At 45.3% G+C, this 22,420-nt stretch overlaps 1 protein-coding gene across 2 annotated transcripts in view; it reads left to right on the top strand.

Annotated features, from left to right (window-relative positions):
• The first annotated feature begins 3,022 nt into the window (after positions 1-3,022).
• TAOK1 (TAO kinase 1) overlaps positions 3,023-22,420 on the top strand; it is a 75,126-nt gene continuing 55,728 nt past the window's right edge. The window contains exons 1-2 of one of the 2 annotated variants that reach the window (XM_061605521.1): positions 3,023-3,386; positions 19,068-19,216. The gene's annotated coding sequence lies outside the window, so the exon portion shown is untranslated. The remainder of the gene's footprint in view (positions 3,387-19,067; positions 19,217-22,420) is intronic. The other variant, XM_061605520.1, reaches the window with a different exon arrangement.

Genomic DNA, 22,420 nt, shown 5'->3' with positions numbered 1-22,420 from the left:
CTCTGGTGGCAGATTATTCCATAGGATGGGCGCTATGGTCGAGAAGGCTTTGTTTCTAATACTGGCACGGCGGATTATAAAGGTGGATGGGATGATGAGAGAGTGTTCGAAGGGTATTCTTGTCGGTCGCTGAGGTTTAAATTCCAGAATACGATTTGATAAATATATTGGTGCTAAACCATTTAGAGCTTTAAAAGTTAATACTAAAATTTTAAACTGATGACGGAATGAGATCGGAAGCCAGTGAAGTTGATAAAGAAGAGGTGTGGTGTGTGTTTGTGGACCTGCTCTGGTCAGCATTCTTGCCGTCGCTCTCTGTATCAGCTTAAGCGGGCGAAGTGATCTTGCAGATAGTCCAATATAAAGAGAGTTGCAATAGTCCAGTCTTGAGGTCACAAGAGCCTGTGTCCCTTTCTTCAAGTCCGACATTCCTAAAAAAGGACGGAGTTGACGGACTAGTTTTAATTGAGTGAAAGCACTTCTGGATACTGTTGCAATTTGAGGTTCAAGGGTCAGAGCGGAATCTAAGATAATGCCCAAACTCCGAACTTGGGATTTCAAAGGGAGTGAGACCCCGTCTAAGGTAAGTAGGTTTTTGATTTCATGGGACGGTTTTTGTCCAATTAACAGAACCTCCGTCTTTTCTGGATTAAGTTTTAGTTTATTCCTATTAGTCCAGTTTTGTATGGCAACCAGGCATTGGTTTAAGGGACGAACCGCCTCTACGGCATCTGGAGGGAAAGAGTAGTAGAGTTGGGTGTCATCTGCGTATTGATGGTAGTGTATTCCGAATTCACGGATAATCCTTCCTAGGGGCTCCATATAAATATTGAATAACATTGGGGATAATACGGAGCCTTGGGGGACACCGTATTGTACTGGCCAAACCTTGGATGAGAAATTTTCAAGGACAACTCTTTGTAGCCTGCCCTCCAAAAAGGAGCGGAGCCATTGTAGTACCGTTCCTCGGCATCCCATACTAAAGAGGCGGTCTAGGAGAATGGTATGATCGATAGTGTCGAATGCGGCTGACAGATCTAACAAAATTAAATAAGTTAGATTTCCTCTATCCAATTCAAGTCGTAGATCATCTACCAGTGCTGTTAGCACTGTTTCGGTCCCATGTTTTGGCCGAAAACCTGATTGGAAGGAGTCATAACAATCATTAGTATCTATAAATGTTTGCAGTTGTGTGGCTACAGCTCGTTCAATAACTTTACTGATAAAAGATAAGTTAGATACTGGACGGAAATTGGTAAGAAGTGTGGGGTCAAGGGAAGGCTTCTTCAATAATGGAACTATAATTGCTTCTTTCAATGTCTGGGGAACATGGCCTTGTTGAAGTGAGGCATTGATTATCACACAGAGCCAATTCGCAAGTTCAGCTTTTGATGTTTTTATAAGCCATGAAGGGCAGACATCAAGTGAGCAATTTGTTGGTCTCATTCTAGTGAGAAGTTGGGGAATATCAACCGGTGAGATAGGTTGAAAGTTCGTAAATTGGGATGGAAGAACAGTTTCAGATGGAGTGTCATTGGGTTCTGCCAATTTAGCTACATCAATTTCTGATGGAATATCATTATGTTCTGCCATTTTAATAGAGTCCAAGGTGGAGCGAATCTGATCTACCTTAGTTTCAAAGAATGTAGCAAACTCCTGGCAACGGGATTGAGAGTGGACTATATCAGAAACCGGCTGTTTAGGACGGAGGAGGCTGTTAACTATCTGAAAAAGTTGTTTTGGTTGATTTCCGGCTGAATTGATTGCAGCTGAATAGCTGAATTTTCCTAAGTGCTGCACTTATTAAAAGATAAGACAGTCACAGACTCACAAATGAATAGACATGATACAAAAGGAAAAAGGAATGGGGAGGGCAGAGGAAAAGCAACTTTCGGAGCACCTGCCCTTTCTCTAGTCCCATTTGCCATCATGTTCTAGTGGCTGGAAAACTGGGCTTGTAAAACGGGATAGACTCCATGGAAGATGCTTTATTTATTTTATTATTATTATTAATATTTACTATGTTTATATCCCTCCGTTCAACCTGAGGAGTTCAAGGTGGTGTACAAACATGGTTCTCCCCCTCCCAGGTTTATCCTCACAACAACCCTGTGAGGTAGGATTGAGTTCCGTTTCTCCATCCCACCCTGAGGGTGGATCTCTCCTGGTTCTTACCAGAGTAACCTTTCCTCCAATCCTTTCCTTTCCCTCACAATTCCCTCATCCCTCAGAAATGCCCTCTCTGTGCCTTTCACTCGCAATGAGACCTCCCCCATGCGGCTCTTGTTTCTCCCACCACCTCCAAGACATCCTTGGTACACTCCATTTTCCTCCCTCCCCCCGTGATTCTCCCATTGGTACGCTCCTTCCCACTATTTCCCTATTTAAGACATTTCCCCAATTAATCTCGCCTTTGGTACGCGCCCATCCCCCCATGATTTGGTCCCATTGGTTCACCTCACTTTCCCTTTTACCCCTCCTTCCCCCTCCCCTTCCGGTACACCCTACTTTCCCAACCACACCCCCTATCATGAATCCTCCTACTGCATTGTTCTGGTCCAACTTGGTACATTCCACGTTCCTCATCCTCCTTCTCCCCCCTCCAGGAACCCGCTTTTGGTACGCTCCCTCCCATCTTTAATATTGAAACAGTCCCTTTCCTTCCTCCCCCTCTCATTCTCATTGGTACACTCCACTTTCCTTTTCCCCTCTCCCCCTCCTCTCCACAGATTGGTACCGCCCTGTTCCCTCCCTCAATGTGATTCGGCTCTTCAGAACCGCCTTCCTTGTTTCTCCCCTTGAAATCCCTTCAGGCGCATGCGCGCTCGCACCCAATTCTCTCCCTTTCTGTTCGCCGCGGGCAACACGCCCCGCCTTTCCCCTTCAGCGCGAGCGCGCACGTAAAAGAACGAGAGAGAGGAAAGCAAGTTATTAGCGTCTTCCTAATAATCCCGCCCTCTGCCTCGCGCGCGCCCGTCCTCCGCCTGTCAATCAACCCACCCAGAGTCAGTAAGCGCCGCCGATGGTTCGTTGTGGTTCTCGCCGCTGAGCTCGAGCCCAGGCCCAAGTCTCGCGAGAGGGGGCCCGGTGGGCTGCTGAGGCAGAGGAGGAAGGAAGGGCGGGCGGCGGCGGCGGCTGACGGGGGAGGCCGAAAGGACGGGAGAAGGACCCGGCGGCGGCGGCGGCCGTGGGGGTGGTCGTCGTCCTCCTCGCCCCTGACGGCTGAGGGAGGCGCGATCGGCCCCGCCCGCGGAGAGGAGCGCCAGCGGCCTCCGGCCCGGCCCGCCCTCCCTTCGGCCCCTCCCGCACCGGAGCGGACCAGGCGGGCGGGCGGGCGCGAGAGGCAGGCCGGGCGAGGAGGAGGAGAGGCGGCGGCGACCTGAAGGGTGAGCGGCTGGGCTCGAGAGGGAGGGAGGGCCGGGTCGAGGAGGAGGAAGGCGGCGGCGGCAGAATCTTGCCGGGGGGGGTTGGGCCGGGGGGGGAGAAAGGGTTAAAGGAGGCACCCCTCCTCTTCCTCCTTCTCCTATTAAAAAGCTGTGACATCTTTATTGTGGGGGGGGCGATCTTTGTCTCCTTCAAACGCGACACAGGAGGACGGCTTTAGATTGAATATATACATCAATGCATAGTGTGTGTGTGCGCGCGCGGTATATGCCGTACTGTTTATGCTGTGTAGTGTGGGTGGGTATGTAAGCATAGAGGTAGGCTGGACTTGTGTGTGTATATATGCGTACGTACGTAGAGTGTAAGTATATCTATCTATCTATAGGATAGTGTTACCTATCTTTGTGCGTGCATGCTACGTATAGGCTGCAATCCAAGCCGTGTCTACTCAGAAGTAAGCCCCAGTGGGCTTAATGGGACCTACTCCCAGGTAAGCGTGTATTGGGTTGCAGACATAGGGTAGTATCCAATGCTTGTCCTAGTTGGACTAGACCCGCTGAAATGAATAAATATGGCCGAGTTGGGCCATGGATTTCAGTGGGTCTACCCCGAATACAGCTTAGTTGGATGCCACCCATTGTGTATAATATTTCTCTCTCACTCTCTCTCTCTCTCTCTCTCTCTCTCTCTCTCTCTCTCTCTCTCTCTCTCTCTCACTCACACACACACACACACACACACACACACACACACTATATACAATTTGGGGGGACATTAGTGACTGAGAAGGTGCCCTCCCCCTCTGGGGAAGATCAGTATATATTCAGTGGGGAGAAGGGTGATATCTCTAGGGACAGACTTGTCTCCTCCCCTGTAGAATAACAAGGGGCGTGTGGATGTTTTTAAATGGGGAGTCTGGGCTAGGAGACAACTGGAGGTGGGAAATCAGGATATATGTATTGTGGAGGGAGTAATATCTCTGCCGGAAGAGAGACTTCTTCCTCCCTCTTTAAAATAAAGTGGGGGTGTGGCTTCTTTGTATTGGGGGGTGTCAGTAGAGGATGGAGTTGCCTTTTTTCCACTAGGAAAAAATCAGAATGTAGAGGGATGGTGTGTGGTGCTTTATATCTGAGGGGTGGAGCCAGACCATTAGGAAGAGACTTGCCTACTGAGGGCAAAGATCCAAATGTGATTGATTGGGGGGGAGAAAGAGAGGAGGACATTTTTACTGGGGAACAGGAGGTGGTTAGGATATTATTTAGCCAATTGCAGTATGGTTTTTGGGGTGGGCGGTGATATATTGTTTTCTTTGTTGTTTATTTAAAAAGTTATCCCATTACAAAAAGTGCTCAAGGTAACTTACAATATAATGGAATGAAACAGCGGGGTGAAGTGTCATAGGACACCCCCCCCCATGGTTGGGAGGTGGGGGCAGTTCCAGAAGAGCGAAGACAAGGACCTTACATTGCTATGTTCCTTATAGGGTTCAGAGGAACAGTATTGCTAGTTGACTGGTTAGAGGTGTGTTTCTGTATGGCTGGAACAGATGACATGAAGAGGGGCGGGGGATAATAATGCTTGGATGGGGGGGATGAAGGGTTAATAGTGAAGAGGTTCTGCTCTCCAGAAATAAGAGACTTAATAGCTGGGGTTATCATTGAAAGCAGTGTTTGTTACTGTGCTGGGTTTGGGTTTGTGTGACGTGTCAGATGTGTGTGGGGATATTATGGGTTTCATGAGCTTCCAAGCTTTGGGACCCCTTTCCTTCTCTGAGAGTTTAGAAGAGAAGCCTGTCTTAGGCCTGGATCAGAGGGGGTGAAAAAGAGCCTTGCCTGTTTCTGTAACTCGCAGAATGAGTCTGCCTGGGCACAGGGAGGGGGCATTCTTAACTACTGGGGGGCTGGGAAAGGATTTACAAGGGGCTGCCCCTTCAGTTATGGGTCGGGGCCTGGCTTTGTGCCCTGGGAGCCAGGCAGAAGGCAAGGGGGCCATCTGGCCTATTAGCGGCTCCCCTCAATTCACTGTGTCTTGTCCAGACAATGGCTGCACAAGGTACCTTGGCCTTTCCTGGTTGAGATGATGGCCTGGACGGGATAGGGGAGTGCAAAGCCGCCGCCCCCCCCAAAAAGAAAGAGAAGCTGTTGGTAGCCAGCAATGGCCAGATGTGTTTGTGGATCATCACATGTGGTTGCAGACAAAAGCATGCCTTCAGAGGGAGCCAGGGGCAGAAATGTTTCCTCACAGTTCCTGTCCCCCCCCCCCGGCTCTTTCCACATACACAGCCCTGGAAATTTTGTGTGTTATACCCTTGGAGGGGTAATGCCATTTCCCTTGGAAAGGTTACTTCCTCTCTTCTTAATCAGTAACAGCCTGACACCCTTTTCCCCAGAGACCTGTGATGGGGATGGCAGTGGGGCCAGAGGAAGCATCCTCTGCTTGCCGTTCATTTGGCCTGATCCTAGCCTGGGGAGGAGCCTGGATGAAAGCTTTGAGAAATACATGGAAATGAATGCTGCACTTATGTCATGTCTTCATGTTGATTAAGACATATGTCTTGTAGTGGTTACAGTGTTGGACTGTGACCTGGGAGACCAGGGTTCGAATCCCCACCCAGCCATGAAGCTCACTGGGTGACCTTGGGCCAGGCACTGCCTCTCAGCCTCAGAGGAAGGCAATGGCAAACCCCCTCTGACTACTGTTTACCATGAAAACCCTATTCATAGGGTCGCCATAAGTCAGGATCGACTTGAAGGCAGGCCATTTCCATTTTTCAAAGGAGGGGTATGTAAGCTGCAAAAGCCACTTTTTTCACTGTGCCCATGCTGCTAATTGATGGTGGTGATCTGTATTTAAAAGGCCTTGTGTTGTTTGTCTTCAGTAATTGCTGTGTCTGGCAGCAAAATGTCATTTTAGTGCATCCAGATACTTTTTGGGGATCTAAGCATTAGAACGTCTGAGTTCTCATTCCCTTATGATACCCTGTTTGAGTATCATATTCATTGCTGTTTGCAGGCTGGTTGAAAATATTCTCAGTGGGTACAAATACATATAAATATGCTGACATCCCAGGGAGGGGTGTGGTACAAGGAACTGAGTGAAGTTAAAATCATTTTGTCATGTGTGTGATGTACTTATTACTTGGATATGTTGATAAAGACCATAGTTTAAGCCTTAGGTGTTCATGAGGTTATTTTGGAAGCCTTAAATCTTCATGAAGTTATTTCTGTAGCCAAGAGGAAGGTATGTAGCCTTTATCTTCTGGTTATCATGACAGAGTGTATTTGATTTTGTTTGGTTTATTGGGAGGGGGGGAGTTGAGTTGTATAAATTAGGCAAGAGTGAAAGGATCAGTTTGCTTAAACTCTGAATGTTATCTGCAAATGTGCTCATATTCACTGGTATCAATGGTGCTAATGCTGGTATGTTGCCTTTCTTTTGGTTGTTTATGTTGTCTTGATAGTTTTGGGTGAAATATTTGCATCTTGTTGCATGCTGTTGTTCAGTGTTGTAAGTGGCAATTTGCCTGGTCCTTTGTGGCTAGTAAGAATTGCCCCTAGGTGAATAGGCATTGTGTCGTTTAGGCATTGCAGATAGGCATTGTGTTGCCACCCTGGGCTCCTTCTAGGAGGAAGGGCAGGATATAATTTTTAATAAATAAATAATAGGCCAGCTTTTCTCAGACTTTGGGTTCCCTGATGTTACTGGACTACAATTCCCATCATTCCTGACGATTAGCTACACTGGTTGCAGGAGCTGATGGGAATTGTGGTCCAACAACATCTGGGGTCCCAAAGATTGGGAAAGGCTGGTTTAGGCCATTAATGTAGCAATATATCAGCAAGACTGCTCTAGAATATTTGTAGGACGTTATGACAGACACAACGTGGCTTGAATCCATGCAATAGGAAAATTGGGTACAACTTGATGGCCAGGGATGTAGATTTCTTACCACTGAAGTGCAACTGTTCCTACAGTACTATGAGCTGCTACAAATTCACTTTTTTCAAAATAAACTGAGGTTTATAACTTCAGAACCCATTTATGTTGTCCCTTTTAATATATTGCGACTCCTGAAAAATATTTGCATGCTGCTTGTGCCCAAGGACAAGCATAGCTGAGAAATGGGTTTGACCTTTCAGGTCAGATTCTTTGCAGCATTGTACTAACTCAGGTTGATGTTCCTCTGGATTACTTTAATCTATCTTCTTGAATATGTTCATCTGCTGGCATGCCAAGGGCCCCATCTTCTGTATCCTAAACTTTGAGGGGGACTGTGCTGGCCTCAGCAGTATAGAGGGGGTAGAGTCCTGGACTCCTTATGGGAGCTGTGAATCCTGTAAGTATTCCTGCTCTTATTTTTATTTGTTTAAAAGTGCTTTGGGCAGTTAACTACTTGGCTTTTTTTTCTTTGAGTCCCTGAGTAGTTAGAATAGGGAGTGGTGAGAACACCCATAATTCTTCTAATTAATTTTCTCATTTTATTTAGTTTTAGTGTTTCTGGGTTTAGGTTCCAAGCCCCTAGGTATGTGGAATATGGGCTTGGTGTGATAACCCCTGCATCTTTTCGCATGGGAAGGTTTTTCTCTAGCCTGCTTCTGTTGTGAGTTTGTCTTAAGATGTTTTTCTTGCTTATTCATTTATGGCATTTTATTGTACTGTGATGTATATTTTGTTCACCGTTTTGGGGGCCTTTATTATTTTTAGTCAACATCGTCATCTCAGTTTTACGGTGTCACGTTCAGACATCAGATCAAAGTAATACTGATTTTGGATCATGGGTTTAAGGGTGCCATTTCTTTAAAAACCATAAAGGGGTCTAACTGCAGAGGTTAATGGGTGCTTTTTTGAAAAAAGTCTGTACAATCAAACTTTTACTTGTAGTGGGCAGGTGTTTTGTGAACTTCACAATGTCTAAGATACACTTTAAAATGAGAGCCTTTATGTCAGTCTTCCTTACCAATCAGATCAGAGATAATTGACACAACATTGTAAATTGTTGTATTTTCCCCTTTTTTAAAAGAAGGGTCCAAGCATTGTTTTCATTAGTATTTTGGAAGCTGTTTACCAATAGGTTAAACACATAGGGGTGATTCTTGGACTTGCAGACTCTGCCCTGACATCTCATGGCAATTCCCTCCTCCTTTCAAACCCAGTTTGGATAAAGTTGCAAGCAATGGTCTGCCTCAAGCCAGGAAAGCAGGGAGGAGAGCATTCATCCAGGCTCATACCCATAATCCCTGACATCTCTTTTCCTGTGATACAGGTCTGGGAGGGGAAAATTGCTAAGACAGATAAGAGGGTTTATATGAAATGTCTGACAGTATAGAAGTATATTATTCTTCTTATAGATCAGTATTCACACATGTATACAGACTGAACGTAAGTATTACAAGATGAAGAGGCAGTTCACTTAAAACACATGATAAGAAACATACCTTGTAGTAGTTTTGTGTGAAGAGTTAAACCCTGTTGGACCTACAGGAAACAATCTCTTTTTTAAAAAAAAATATACTAAAAATCAAACAGAACCCCCCCCCCCTTAAAACGTTGACATTGTGGGCTCTGCCTTTTTTATCTGCCTGTGGCCTTTCAACTGACCTGGTTTTATAACTCTCACAGTTGCACAGAAATTTTTGTTGCGGTGGTACACGGTGTGCAGAGTGAGGTAGTTTCCGTCCGTTTGTGCACGATGCTATGAGAGGGCCTTACCTCGGATTCTGCGAGGCTAGTCTTCTAGTGAGGACACTGACAAACGATTTTGAACTAGGCTCTTTGCTTGTTTAAATTTACTTGTTATGTTTAAAAATCTCGTCCTTGTTTTGTGTATTGATTAGGCTGGATCCTTCAGCCTCAAGATGGTGAATGTCTTGGTTCTCTGTTTTGAAAAACCAACGTGAGTTCATGGCTTGCCTTACACTTGTTTTGCTGACAGACAACATGGCCCTCTTCTTCCGCCCTCCCTTACCTGAACATAATGAATCTTGTTCCTTCAAGGCCTTAGTCTGCCTCTTTGTTTTGGACCCTTCAAAGTGAGCAAACATTTGCTGCCATCATGCTCTCTCCACAGCTCTAGCCGCACTACCAGTTTGTCCAGCCAGATGTATGACACACCTTTTATTTTGTGATCTTTTGGCCCTGCTGTTTACAAATGTTTTTCCCTGCACCCATGTGAGTATATATATATACGCACACGTACACGTGACAGCTTGAGGGGAAAAAGGTTTCCTGCATCTACAAAAGTGTGCTCCGGGCCACTCAATGTGCATGCCACACAAGTGTTAGTTCTGTGCCATCTTAAGGAATATTTTCAGTTTCTCCAATTTTCTCTTGCCACTGCAGCTTCTCCTTCTAATGCCCCTAGCTAGATTTCTAACCAGGAGGAGAGTGCCTTGGACGGGGGGAAAGTAGAGATCATCTAAAAGCCCAGGGTTTCTTATACTGTATTGTATGTATTTGTGTTGTTTGATATGGCTTCATTTTGTGGTACACTGCTTTTCCAGAAGAAAAAATGCTGGAGATGTGGTTCTTAGAACCAAAACCTAGAAAGAGGGCTTTTTGCAAGTGGAAAAATTCTGCCTTTTTAAAATAATTAAAATACACATGACATTTCTTAGAATGTTTTGGTAGCCTTCTTACCCCGCTAGTTGTTGCTTTGGTCAGCTCCTCAAGAAAGTGATGTGCTGAGTCTCCTTTCGAAGTCTTCCCTTTTGCACCCCAGCTATCACTTATTCTTCCTCTGGGCCCTTGGCTTAGAATTCTGCTGCAACTCAGACCAGTGCCTTGCCTGGAGAGCTGCATCTTTGCATAGAGGACTTGCCTGCTCCAAGCTTTCCAAATTTGCATGTTTCTTTTTTATCATTATCTTTATATTAGACCCCAGCCTGGAAGGACCAGGTGGGGTACAGAGGTGCATCTTCAGTGTTCACCTAAAATTATACAGTGAAGTTGCCAGACGCATCTTGCTGGGGAGGGAGTTCCACAACGTAGGGGCCGCCACAGAGAAGGCCCTCGCACATACTAACCTGTTGCTTGGTACATTATGGAAAGTTCCATGCTTGGGAAGGGTGATGGTGGTGGAAGAAGAGTAGTCAGTAGTCCGTGGGTTTCACATGATCTCCACCATGGGCGGAAGGCTCCTGTGACCTTGTTCTTCCTTTGGCTAACAGTAAAGTTAATTCTTTACAACTGGCATCTCCTGTTGCTGTTTTCCCCTGTGGATATTTAGAAACTAGAATTATCCCTCGCAGTGTGTGGTGTCGAAATTCTATCTTTAGGAGGGGTACTTTGATGCCTGCCTGTTGACTGTCTACCTCAAGGGCTATCACTGGGGTGCCCTCCAGATGCCGTTGGACTCCAGCTCCTGTCATCTTCAACCAGCATGCTCAGAAGTAAGGGATGATGGGAGCCAGAGTCCAACAACTTCTAGACGGCATCACATTGGCTATCCCTGGTTCACCTGTTTTTGTTAAAGTGACATGACTAGCCATTGCAGGGGTGGAGAACCTCTGGCCCATTTTGGCTAAACCGTGCCCACCCGCCCTACACCTGATATAAGGTGTAGGGTGGATGAGAGTGGGGATTGGCTGAAAGGGTCTTTGCAGGCACCACCAATCAGCTGCTCTGCAGTGCCTGCAAAGCCCCTTTCAAGGCAAAGGCAGCACTTTGAGAGGGACTTCTGAAGACCCGTGTGGGCAAAATAGATCACCTGATGTCATTGTGTCATCAGGTGGTTGACAGGTGGGCGTCTCCACCCACATGCTGAACTTGGCCCATGAGGGCTGGGGGGACATATTGACCTCACCATCCCTGAGCTATTCCTTTCGTTCCTGCTTGTTGCATTGGGCTGCACTCAAATGAGATGGCTGTATTAGCTGACAGGGGCTTGTGAGCGTTTGAACTGTTGGTTCCACCCAGATAGTTTAAATGGCGATATTTGCTGTCTTGTCTGGTCTGGGGCACGTTGCCTTAAGAAACTCTCCTCCCCTTTCTGCATCAGTGCTAAGAAGCTCTGGGCTTGCAGGCTGTTTCTTTGTTAGAGGTGCTAGACTCTACACTCCAGTCTTAGTTCTGAAACTGCCCAGACACACTGGACTTTGGTGTGATTCACAAGTCCTGCCTATTTACTTACTGTGGGTTTTTTGATAAGAAGGTATGAGTTGACTTGGCATTTGGTTTTCAGGTCAGTTATTTCCTGATCTTGGGCAGAGAAGAATCTGATCGTTTCTTACATTTTTGTGGTTTTTCACCAGAGTACCAAAGAGCCTAGGAGCCACACCTGTTTATCTTCAAAATGCATTGCATTGCTGAACATATAAGGTGTTGTCTGATTTCTTTTGGACAATGCGTTAGTGCAGTGGTTGTCGAACTGTGTTCCAGAGAACCTTGGGGTTCCTCAGTGAGAAGATGGTCCACCATTATCAAACTTCCTGGGAGACAGCTTGCCCATCACCTTTATCTTCCCCTCAGGTGTCTTAGTCACAGAGGCATGTTGAACTGGGTATGTACTCAGATGCACGTTCAGTTCATTGAGGGTGAGGCCCAACAGAACTGGCCAGTGGGCTTGTGGAAGCTCACAGAATCCATTGCAATGCACAGGGGTGTCATGGCAGACCACACACATGTGCATAGGTGTCCCTCAAGGAAGGAAGCTTGAAAACCTTCACTGGGGAATCCTTTTATAAAAAAATCAGTGCAGTACTTAAAACACAAACTTCTTGAGTTGAACTTCACATAGAGGGACTAACTTGGGTATGACTACTCAGCAAAGAGATTGTCTGAAGTCAGAGCGGAGAATTTACTGAGAGCATCTGCTACAGCAGTGAAAAGGGCAAATTTAACTTAATGAATTATTAGGAGAGGAATCAAAAACAAATAGACAGGTATTTTGCATCCTTTGATGCCGAAGCTTATAACAGTGGCCTCTGCTGTTTGCTGCGTTGAGAAATACTTGGTGATTATTTTTGCCTGAGAATTAGATAGTAGCCTTATTGATATGTCTATCAGTCCTGCTCTTTCAGTGAAAAATGGACTGCCAAGCCATCTGAGAGCAACTAGAGTCTAATAAAGCTGGCAAATGTAAAACTCGGTACAAAATACTCCTGGGGTAGAGAGTTCTCAACTGGGTCAGGGTCCAGGCATGATAGTGGGATATCTGGTCACTGCCGACCCTCCCTCCACGATGGGTTAGTCCTTTTGGAAAGGCTGCCGCTCAGTGGTAGAGCACCTGCTTTGCATGCAGAAGGCACCGGGTTCAGTCCCCAAAGGCATCTCCAGGCAGGGCTGGGAGAGGACCCAGTCTGGCTCCTGGAGAGCTGCTACCGGTCAGTATGGACAATACTGACCAGGGTGGATGAATGGTCTGACTCTGCATAAGGTAGCGCCCTATGTTTGTAGGTCAGATTACTTGAATATATTTACAGTTACAAAATGCAAGGTAAACCTAGGGAAGAGTTGCCAGTGAGTTAAAAGAGGTTGTTGGTGTTCTTGCTCTGAAGGGCCTACTGTGACTCTTGGAGTTGTGGTGCAGCAATTGCACATACTCATGGATGAAACAGATTATCTTGACCCATTCCAGTCTGGGTTATGGGAATGAATCGGCCTTGGTCGCCCTGATGGATGACCTTTATCGGGAGAAGGACAGGGGAAGTGCGTTCCCATTATTCTTACTTGATCTCTCAGAAGCTTTTGATACCATTGACCATGGTATCTTTCTGGGCCAACTTGGTGAGATGGGTATTGGAGGCACTACTTTACAGTGGTTCTGATCTTACAGGGTCACTCTCGGAGAATAGCATTGGGTGACTGTCTTTCGGCCCCTTGGCAGTTGTGCTATGGGGTGCCGCAGGGCACCATCTTGTCCCCCATGCTGTTTAACATCTATACGAAGCCTTTGAGAGCGGTCATCAGGAGATTTGGGGTGAGGTGTCAGCAGTATGCTAATGATACCAAACTCTGTTTCTGTGTAACATCTGAATCAGGAGAGGGCGTGCTGCAAGCCCTGGACCAATGTCTGGATTCAGTGGTGGGCTGGATGAGGGCCAATAAAGTGAGTCTGAATCTTAGCAAGATGGAGGCGCTGTGGGTTGGTGTATCCTGAGTTCGGATAATTGGTCAATTGCTTGCTTTGGATGGGATTGTATTCCCTCTGAAAGAGCAGGTTTGTAATCTGTGGGTGCTCCTGGATCCATCTTTGTCACTAGAGGCCCAGGTGCCTTTTACCAGCTTCGGCTGATAAGACAGCTGTGGCCGTTTCTGGACCGGGATAGCCTGACCACTGTTGTCCATATACTGGTAATCTCCAGGCTGGATTACTGTAATGCATTCTATGTGGGACTGCCCTTGAGGTTGGTCCAGAAGCTGCAGCTGGTGCAAAATGCGGCGGCGAGGCTGCTCACTGGGGCAGGGTATTGCCAACATGTCATCCCACTGCTGAAAGAACTGCACTGGCTGCCTGTTAGCTACCAGGCCGAGTTCAAGATTCTACCTTTGATGTACAAAGCCCTACACATCTTGGGACCAGGATACCTGAAAAAATTCTTACCCCTTATATACCCAGCAGATCACTGTGCTCTGCAGGTGAGGGCCTCCTGCAGATGCCATCTTATCACGTCCATTCCATACAACACAATAAGCGGAGCTTTAGTGTAGTGACACTGACTCTTTGGAATTCCCTCCCCTTAAATATTAGACAGGTGCCATCTCTATTATCCTTTCTGCGCCAATTGAAGATCTTTCTCTTTCAACAAGCCTTTTAAGTAGAGACCTTATCCCAGTCTATGTCTATGCTAGAATTGCTTTTGAAGATGTTTTTTAAAGTTGTTTTGTTTTAATGTTTTTAATTATTTTGTTTTTAAGATGTTTTAAAGTGCTTTTAATGTCTTGCTGCCGTGGGAGGAGGGGCGGGATATAAATTAAATAAATAAATACTTGGAGGCAATTCTAACTTGCCGGAGGTGATGATGTACGTGGCTACTTATAAACCTGCTACCCAGCTGTGTTCCTGATGAAGGCGAAATATTTTAACTAAATTTTTACTGAAGGTCACCTTTTTTGTATGTCTGTGTCATTTAGCAAGCAAGTAAACAAAATACGAGTTGTGTGCAAGTCTGAGAGGAACAGACAATCCTGCTTACAAGGAAGGATGATTCTAAAGTCAGCATAGATTTGCAGAGTGAGGTCCAAGTTCAGCTTCATGGTAGGCTAATCATGTTCCAAGGTCACTGCTGCTATTGTGACTACAATCCCCCCTGCAACCTGCTGATTCAGAATCTATGAGAAGCATTGGAAAGATTTGCTAGAGGACAAGGTTCCCCCTTGACCATTCCCTGGGAGATGCCATCCAGGTTTCACTTCCTTTACTCTGTCAGGCTCAGATGAGGTGCAAAGCTGCTGGTGGCACTGAGTAATCAGCTTGCATAACAGTTGTTTAGTTCTAATGAGCACAGATAAATATTGGAGCCTTGCTTTAAAAAAACTCCGTTTGAGGGTAGGTCATTTTTAATCTCTCCATTGAATAACATTTTTGTTGCCTTGGCCCTTTCTACAGGCCTTTCCTTCAAAATGTACAGTGTCAAGAGCTCTTGTTTGTCCTCACTCTCTGTTGTACAGGGGTCTTGGGGGGAAGGTGGTGGGTGGGGAAGCAGATCAAAATCTCCCCTTTACTCATAGTTGCCTCTGTCCCTTGGTTGAAAAGAGAAGCATGTTTGCAAAGTAGGCGTTGGAGTGATGGAAATGAGCAGTGCATTAGAGCCACTTCCCTTCACCATCTGTCCCTCTCCCTGCCCCCCACAGTAGATGCTTCACAAATCAGTTTGGGCTGCGGACAGGTTACACACTTCTCCAACGCTAACCCTCTGCCCCTGACTTAACATGAGGTCAAATAGATCTTGCCCTGTAAATATTATTTGGCTGGAGGATGGGGCAGGAATGCACAGAAACAGTTCTGTGTGACTCTTTGGATCCTGGAGCCGATGTATCATGGCGGCTGGTGGCTCCATGTCAGTGGGGCAGTGGAATCCGCTTTGGGTTTTAGTCCGGATTTTCAAGGTACTGAAGCAAATTGTACAGCCCCGCTGACATGGAGCCGCCAGTGCGATGTATTGTCTGTGAGAGAAGCCAGTTTCTTTGAAATCAAACTAAACAGCATTAGTTGAAGTATTTAGCTAATAAACGATGGTTTATTTTTTTGCCACCTTGAAATTTATCGAAATGAGGCTGATGTGAGGGGGAGAGAAGGACGTTGACTTGTAGACCTTGCCAAGGATGCACATCTTTCACTAGGCAGGCAAAACAATGGCAAAGTGTGTTTGTTTTTACTCCTCTTCTCACATGTTAACAAGTAGTTCTGTTCAATCGTGTGAGAGTTGGAGGGAGAAATGCTTGAGCTGGCCTGAGGCAGCTGGACCAGTTGCTTTCTCCCCTGGGAGTCATAGTCTGGATAGAGTGGTGCATTTCAGAAACATGTAAAAATGTAATAGTTTGCCTCATTCAATTCTCAGAAGCTTAGAATCTGAGATTAAGAAGCAAAGAAAATGCCGTGGCAACATGAGGCAAACTCTGCTTCCAGAATTGTGAAAAGTAACAGCATGGTTTCCTTCGGTTGGTCAGTATGTTCTGTAGAATTTAGCATTTCTGATCACAGAATATGGCTTTTTTTTCCATTTAAAAAATCCAGTTCTTTGAGGCGTGTATGTGCAAGCGTGCCAGTTTCTGAACATCTTTCCACATCCCAGATTACACATTTGTAACTTTTCTTTCTCTATCTTCCCCCCCCTTCCAATTAGTCCAAAATGCTGATCTTACAATCTCATTTGATTTTTTAATGTGCTGATCTTAAAGTCCTTGTTGCTGTTTTTTCTTCTGCTTCTGACTGGCTTGATCTGTTTCCTGAAGGGAATTTGCCATGGAAGACCTTTTTGAATGTTGCCATTTATGAACATCTCCTTGCTTGGTCTTTTCTCTTCTGGTTGAGGTGTTTGTCTGTTGCCTTTGGCTTTGTTTGGCAGCTCAAGTAGGTGCTGGAGAAGGGCCATGGCTCAGCTTGTACTCTTCATGCAGAAGGCCTCAAGTTCAATCCCTGACTGCATCTCCAGGTAGAGTTGGGGAAGACTAGCTACCCGAAAACCCTGGAGAGCTGCGCCCAGTCAGTGTGGATAGTACTGAGTGAGATGGACCGATGCTCTGGCTCCTAATAAGGCATCTTCCTGAGCTCCTGTGAAAGATTTGAGATGCAGGACGAATTTCCTACTCTTGATTTCTACTATCTCCCCGACTCTCTTCTCTTTTCACTATGATGTTGATCTTTAGACAGCTTTTGGTGTTCCAACTTCCCAAATCTGTTTGTTTTAATTGCACGGTGGTTCCCATTATTTTGGTACTCAAACAACGTTCCACTTGGAGTCCCACTTGATTCTAAGTCAATAATAGCTTGTCTTCTAGTAGACCCTAATTTTAGCTGAGCCAGAAGCTGCTTTCATAAGAAGCTCATTTTTCTGAATTTATATTCTATTTTGTGTGTGTTTTAATCGGATTCATTGTAGGTGGCTGCCGTGTTTTGTTAGTGCGTCTGCTCTGTGGTCACCTTCACCTTCAAGGGCTGCAAGAACTAGGCCATCTTGTTCAGTGCCATGCACTGACAGCATTCCATAGATTTAAGCTGTCAGATACCAAGGTGTGAGCTGTCCTCCCAAGGTTAGGTTTGCACTAGCAAGTCTTCTCTGACGCCCATCCAGCAGAGCAGGTACTGAAGCATGATCAGATTAAATGCAAGCAGGATAGTCATCCAGTTGGACTGAAGGGCTGATGGGAAGCACAGAGGCATAATCCAGAGGGAAAGGAAGGCCAGGAACCAGGGGAGTCAGCCCAGCCGTGCAAGTGAGGAATAAACAGGCAGCAGAGGAGGCGAATGCAGCAGCACCGCCAAGCAGGTTGATCAAGGAAGGCCTGATAAGATCCCCTGGAAATATTTGCAGCTGGCCAGACTCAGAAACCTCCAGTAAGCTTCCTTAGAGGGGGGAGAGTCAGCAGGGCTGCCCCGTGCCTGAGACAGAGCCAGTGCTGGAGCTTTGGGGCTAAGAGACAAACAAAAAGGTGTGCTTAATTTTCCCCCTCCAGAAAACCCCCTGTCATGTAAGAAAACCCCTCAATTCCTTTGCAGGCAGAATTTGGCGCCCTTTGTTGGAGCGCAGCCGCGAAGGCTGAACATTTCTGCACCTGACATCATATGGCGTTGGGTGCAGGAAAGGAGGGTGTTGCTCGTCAGAAATAGCTCTGCAGGCAAACCTCCGAGGCTGGATAGGTCTGCTTAGGTCTGTGGGCTGGAGGTTCCTCACCACTGTCAGGTAACAATCTCTCTCCCATATCTTGGGCTGGATCCACAGTTGCATCTGGAATTCTTCATCCTATTTGCAAGTGGAGAAATGGGAGACATTTGCTGAATATTTCTTGTGTGTGTCTGAAATTTTCCACCAGTTCAGAGGTAGCCTGAAAAAGAGAATTCTCAGGATATAAATCAGCCTTCCCCAACCTGGTGCCCTTCAGATGTTGGACTACAACTCCCATCATCCCCAGTCATTAGCTGAGTTGGCTGGGGTTGATGAGAGTTGTAGTCCAAAATACCCGGTGCATACCAGATTGGGGAAAGCTGATCTGGAGGGAGTCAAAGGTGTTAATGACTTCTGAATCTACAGACTCCACTGCAGTGGTCCTTTGAAGCTGATATGTTTAAGGCTGCACTGCATATGTGGAAGTCTTTGTGAAATTAGTATGATTTCCTTTTGAGTAAACATGACTGGAGTTGGGTGTTGTGAATCAAGTGACTTTAAGGCTGACCTTCCCAAAAAGTCTGCACTCGAAATACATAGGACGTGGCTATTGTGCAACTGCTTGTTGCTGCATCCTGGATCCTGTCTATATGTGGTCATTGCTCAGATTGGGCCTCTTGTCTCTTCTTCCCCCACCATCCTCAAAGTCAGAAGTGCAAATCCGTGGCTGCCCCTTTTCTCCTCTCATGTTTGATCATTATGATGCGTGGTTGAGCCACCTCCTTTAAAAAGTTAAGCTTTCTGGGTTTTGCAAGGTGTCACTGTTGTCCTTGATGCATCAGTTCTTCTGCTAGTTTTGGAAGATGTCTGGATGCGGACAAGTGTTCGGTGGCTCTCCAGTCTTTCCATTAGCCACATATAGAGCTGTTCTATAGGCGTTTCTTCCTTCGTTGTTGCTCTGCTGAACAGGCCCTGGATGCCTAGAGGAGCCAGCATTGTACCTGTCTCTGTGATTGAGGCAGGCACGACGAATATCCCTGTGGCCATCCTGTAGTGTTAGCGGCCCTGGAAGGAGCCCTGGCTTATTCATTGGTTCTGTGTGTCAGGTTTAAGATAACATCGCTTCTAATGCTTCACCACTTGCTCCAATGAATTTGATATTTGCTGCCCTTTAATGTTCTTTCAGAGGTTCAGAGGCTTAAATGGCATGACTTCAGGGGTAAGGATCATGCAAGTCCCTGGATCATACAGCTGGTCACAGACCTCCTTTGGTAGAATTGCTCCTTTCTAACTGTTGAAAGATGTTGTGGAAGAAAAACTTTCCTTTTCAAAAATGTATTCTAGGAATATATGAACAATTTAGGTGTGAAGGTGAAAGGAGATGTTTTGTTAAGCTCATACTTTTTTTTTTTTACTCTGCAGTGGGTCTTGTCGTTGCATCTTCTCCTGTTCAGTGGCACCCACAGCACTCTGACGTGTCATACTGAAAAGTAGTGGCATTTTGCAGCTACAGCTCCCTGGCACCTTTGTCTGCTTCCTGCTCTAAATCTGAGGGGAGAAACATTGTTGAGGTAACAGTTGGTCACTGCAGAGCACCTGAATGCAGATGTGTCAGGAAATTGTGCCTCCCCACCATTCCATGCTCTGTTGCCAGAACTAAAGGGACAGGCCAGTTTATGTAAAGTGAATGTGTGCCAGGTAGGCCTTTTTGTACAGCTGACTGACCACTGGAGCAAAAACCCTTGTACACTGGGGGTTAGCTTGTTCAGTACTGAGGACCATATCGGAAATGTTTGCCTCTTAAATCTTCAAACATTATGAAACTATAAGGGCTAGAAGTTTGGCTGTCTTAGAACTTAGCATGGATTTCGTTGAAGTGGTGGCCTTCATAGCTGTGCCCTGCAGACTGCAAGTATCAGTAGAGGGAAGACTCGCATAGCATAATGGCATATTGGTGTTAGAGCCAGAGAGTCCCTAGTTCAAATTTCGAGCCCAAGAGTGAGCTTTCTGAGTGGCCTCAAGTGAGTGGCCACAATCTCCCTCTACCCAGTCTCCCTCTACCCAGTCTCTACTAAAGGATGACCTTCTTCTCTTCCTCCTCCTCCTTTCTTCTCCTTTTTTCTTTTTCTTCTTTGTTCTTCAATTCACTAGAGATGTGAAGGCCTGGGGGGGAAATGGAAAAAGCCTTTTTGGAAAAAATGAAGAAGAAATGGATTATGGAATGTTTTATTTTAGCATGTTTCATTGAATCTTGGTCCCCCCCTTTTCCTCAGTTCTTTTTATGGGAATGGATGTGGAGGACTAGTGGAGACATAAATAATTTTCTTTGTTATTAATGTTGATCGTTTCTTCTGGGTTTTTTTTTTTAAAATTCCTGCTCCTCAAAAACTAGCAAAACCAAAGCGGTTCCTTACAGTTCAGGGTCTTGTAGATCCATTTGTTACAAAAAAGTAAAAATTTAAAAAAGTAAATTCAATCTGTAATAATTGTTTGAATAAAATGTACTTTTAATATACCAAATATGATAATTTTATGCCAAACCAACTTGGACATAATTACATTTTATGTTCCTGAAGTAACAAACAGACTTTCAATCCGTAAAAAGTGTTAATATTGCATTTTTTCAATTTTTCTGAAAATTTCCATTTTTTCTGGAAAAAAAAGGTTTTTCCCATGGCTTCAAAATTTCTGGAAATTTTACATCTCTACTCTTCACTCAGAGCTCCCATGGTGGGTTACAACAACTTAAAAACATATAATTAAGACAGTTAAAAACAATCTAAATACCACACAAAATAGGGTGGATCCTAAAAATATACATCTCAGGTGTCGAAGGCCAGGGTAAAGAGGTGCACCTTCAGCATTCGCCAGAAGTTGTACAGTGAAGTTGCCAGACACACCTCGGTGGGGAGGGAGTTCCACCGCTTAGGGGCCGCCACAGAGAAGGCCCTCTCCCAGGCCACCCCCCCCGAGCTTCCAAGGGTGGCGGAACTACCAAAAGGGCCCCCTCTGCTGATCTCAACATCCAAGAGGGTCTGTAGGGAAGGAGGCGGTCTTTCAGATAATAGGGTCACCCTACCTTTTATAGGGTTGTTTATTGTGAAAGTAAACATAGGTTGAACATTGTTTAGCTATATACAGCAGGGTTTAGCTGAGGTATAGCTTCTGTCACAAGCAAATTTATATTCTGGGGTCAGAATAAATCCTGCGAGCCAGTATTACATGTGGAATTTAATTTGGCAGTTTGGTCAATCTGGTGTTAGTGCAACCTTACAATTAAGCACTGCCAGAGGGGCAGGACTGAAATCCAAATACCACATAAGTTACTGAATCCCACGAGTGTGGAATAGCAGAAGGCTCATAGAGATGAAAGCTGCATAGACCCTTTGGCACAAATCACAACACTTATAACGATAAGTCTGCAATCCTAAATGAACTTCGTAGGGAATAAGTGCCTTTGAATGCAGTAGGACAGAATTCCAAGAAAACAGGTAAAGGATTGTGTTGCAAGATGGCTGTTGGCCCATGAAATCAACTCAAGGCTGTGTATCTTCAGAGAGGTGTGAAATGCTTACGCTTTATAGCTGAGCAATAGAGACCGACTTTAATTCTATAACTTGCAAATGGATTTCTCTGTTCTGAATGTTCTTGCTTTGCATTCTCTATGTGGAATCTCTCAGTAATTACACATTCTATACAAGGGATCAGATAAGTTGTTTGTTACAGTACGGATTCATACGGAAGTCCTGTATGAGCCCGACTGAAATGAGTGGGAGGCAGCAAAGGTCATTGTGGACTGTGCCCTCGAGCCTTGATTTGCTGATTCACAGCCTCAGTTTGTTATTGGATATGGATAGAGGCCATGGCATGCCAGTTCTATATTTCAAAAATTTTCCATTTAAATCTGCTCTCAGGCATCATTATTTTAGGAACAGTGAAAGGAAAAACTTGGTGAAACTCTCAGTTTACCTCCCTATTCATAAAAGAGATATTAATTTTTGCTGAAAGCTATGCAGGAAGAATTTAATAGTGTGTTGAGAGGATAATTTTAATCTCCGTTTCATGCACTCTATGGAATTGTAAATAACCTCATGCAATTTAACAGAAAATCCCTTTCCTCCTGGGCTCTTTTGCACGAGTGGGTGGGGAGGGACCACTGGAAGGAGAAATTCTTTCTTGCTCTTACATTAGATCCTGCAGGAGGAAAATCACTCTAAACTGTAGTAGTGGTTGCTTTGTTAATAGCTTAGATGCTGCAAAATCCCGAACACTGCTCTTAGCTGTGTGCAAGCATTTTGTGAAAAGCACTGCAACCTTCTCCCCATTTCTATCCTGCATGAGATTGTTTTCAAAACTCACCCAGCAGTATGGCTGACTAGGACGTTGTCAGCCTGAAGGTCTGATCGACTCACCCACCCACTCACCCAAAAACCAAGAAGATTTAAACAAAGTTATAAAGTTCACCAATAGGAAAATCTTCAAATAATTGTTGCCCTATTGTTCAGCATCTTTATGTGAGATTTAAACAGTGTAATAACCTTTATTTATTGGATTTCTTAGTTGGCCATCTGGCTGGCTAACCAGTCACTCTGGGCGACATACAAAATAAGCAAAATAGCACAAAATGACACATCAATACAATAACATTAAAATCTAAAAGCAATGATGTTAAAATCTAGCCCACCCCAAAGCCCTGCACCTTTCCCTTGCCTTTCCTTATTTTCATACCTTACTGGATATTACTTTATTTTCACAAGTTTTTCTTCCTGCCAGCC

Source organism: Rhineura floridana, chromosome 21 (assembly GCF_030035675.1).
Source record: "Rhineura floridana isolate rRhiFlo1 chromosome 21, rRhiFlo1.hap2, whole genome shotgun sequence".
In the NCBI taxonomy this organism is placed as follows: Eukaryota; Metazoa; Chordata; class Lepidosauria; order Squamata; family Rhineuridae; genus Rhineura; species Rhineura floridana.
Note: the sequence above shows the minus strand (reverse complement) of the source record. Positions and strands in the feature narration are given on the sequence as shown.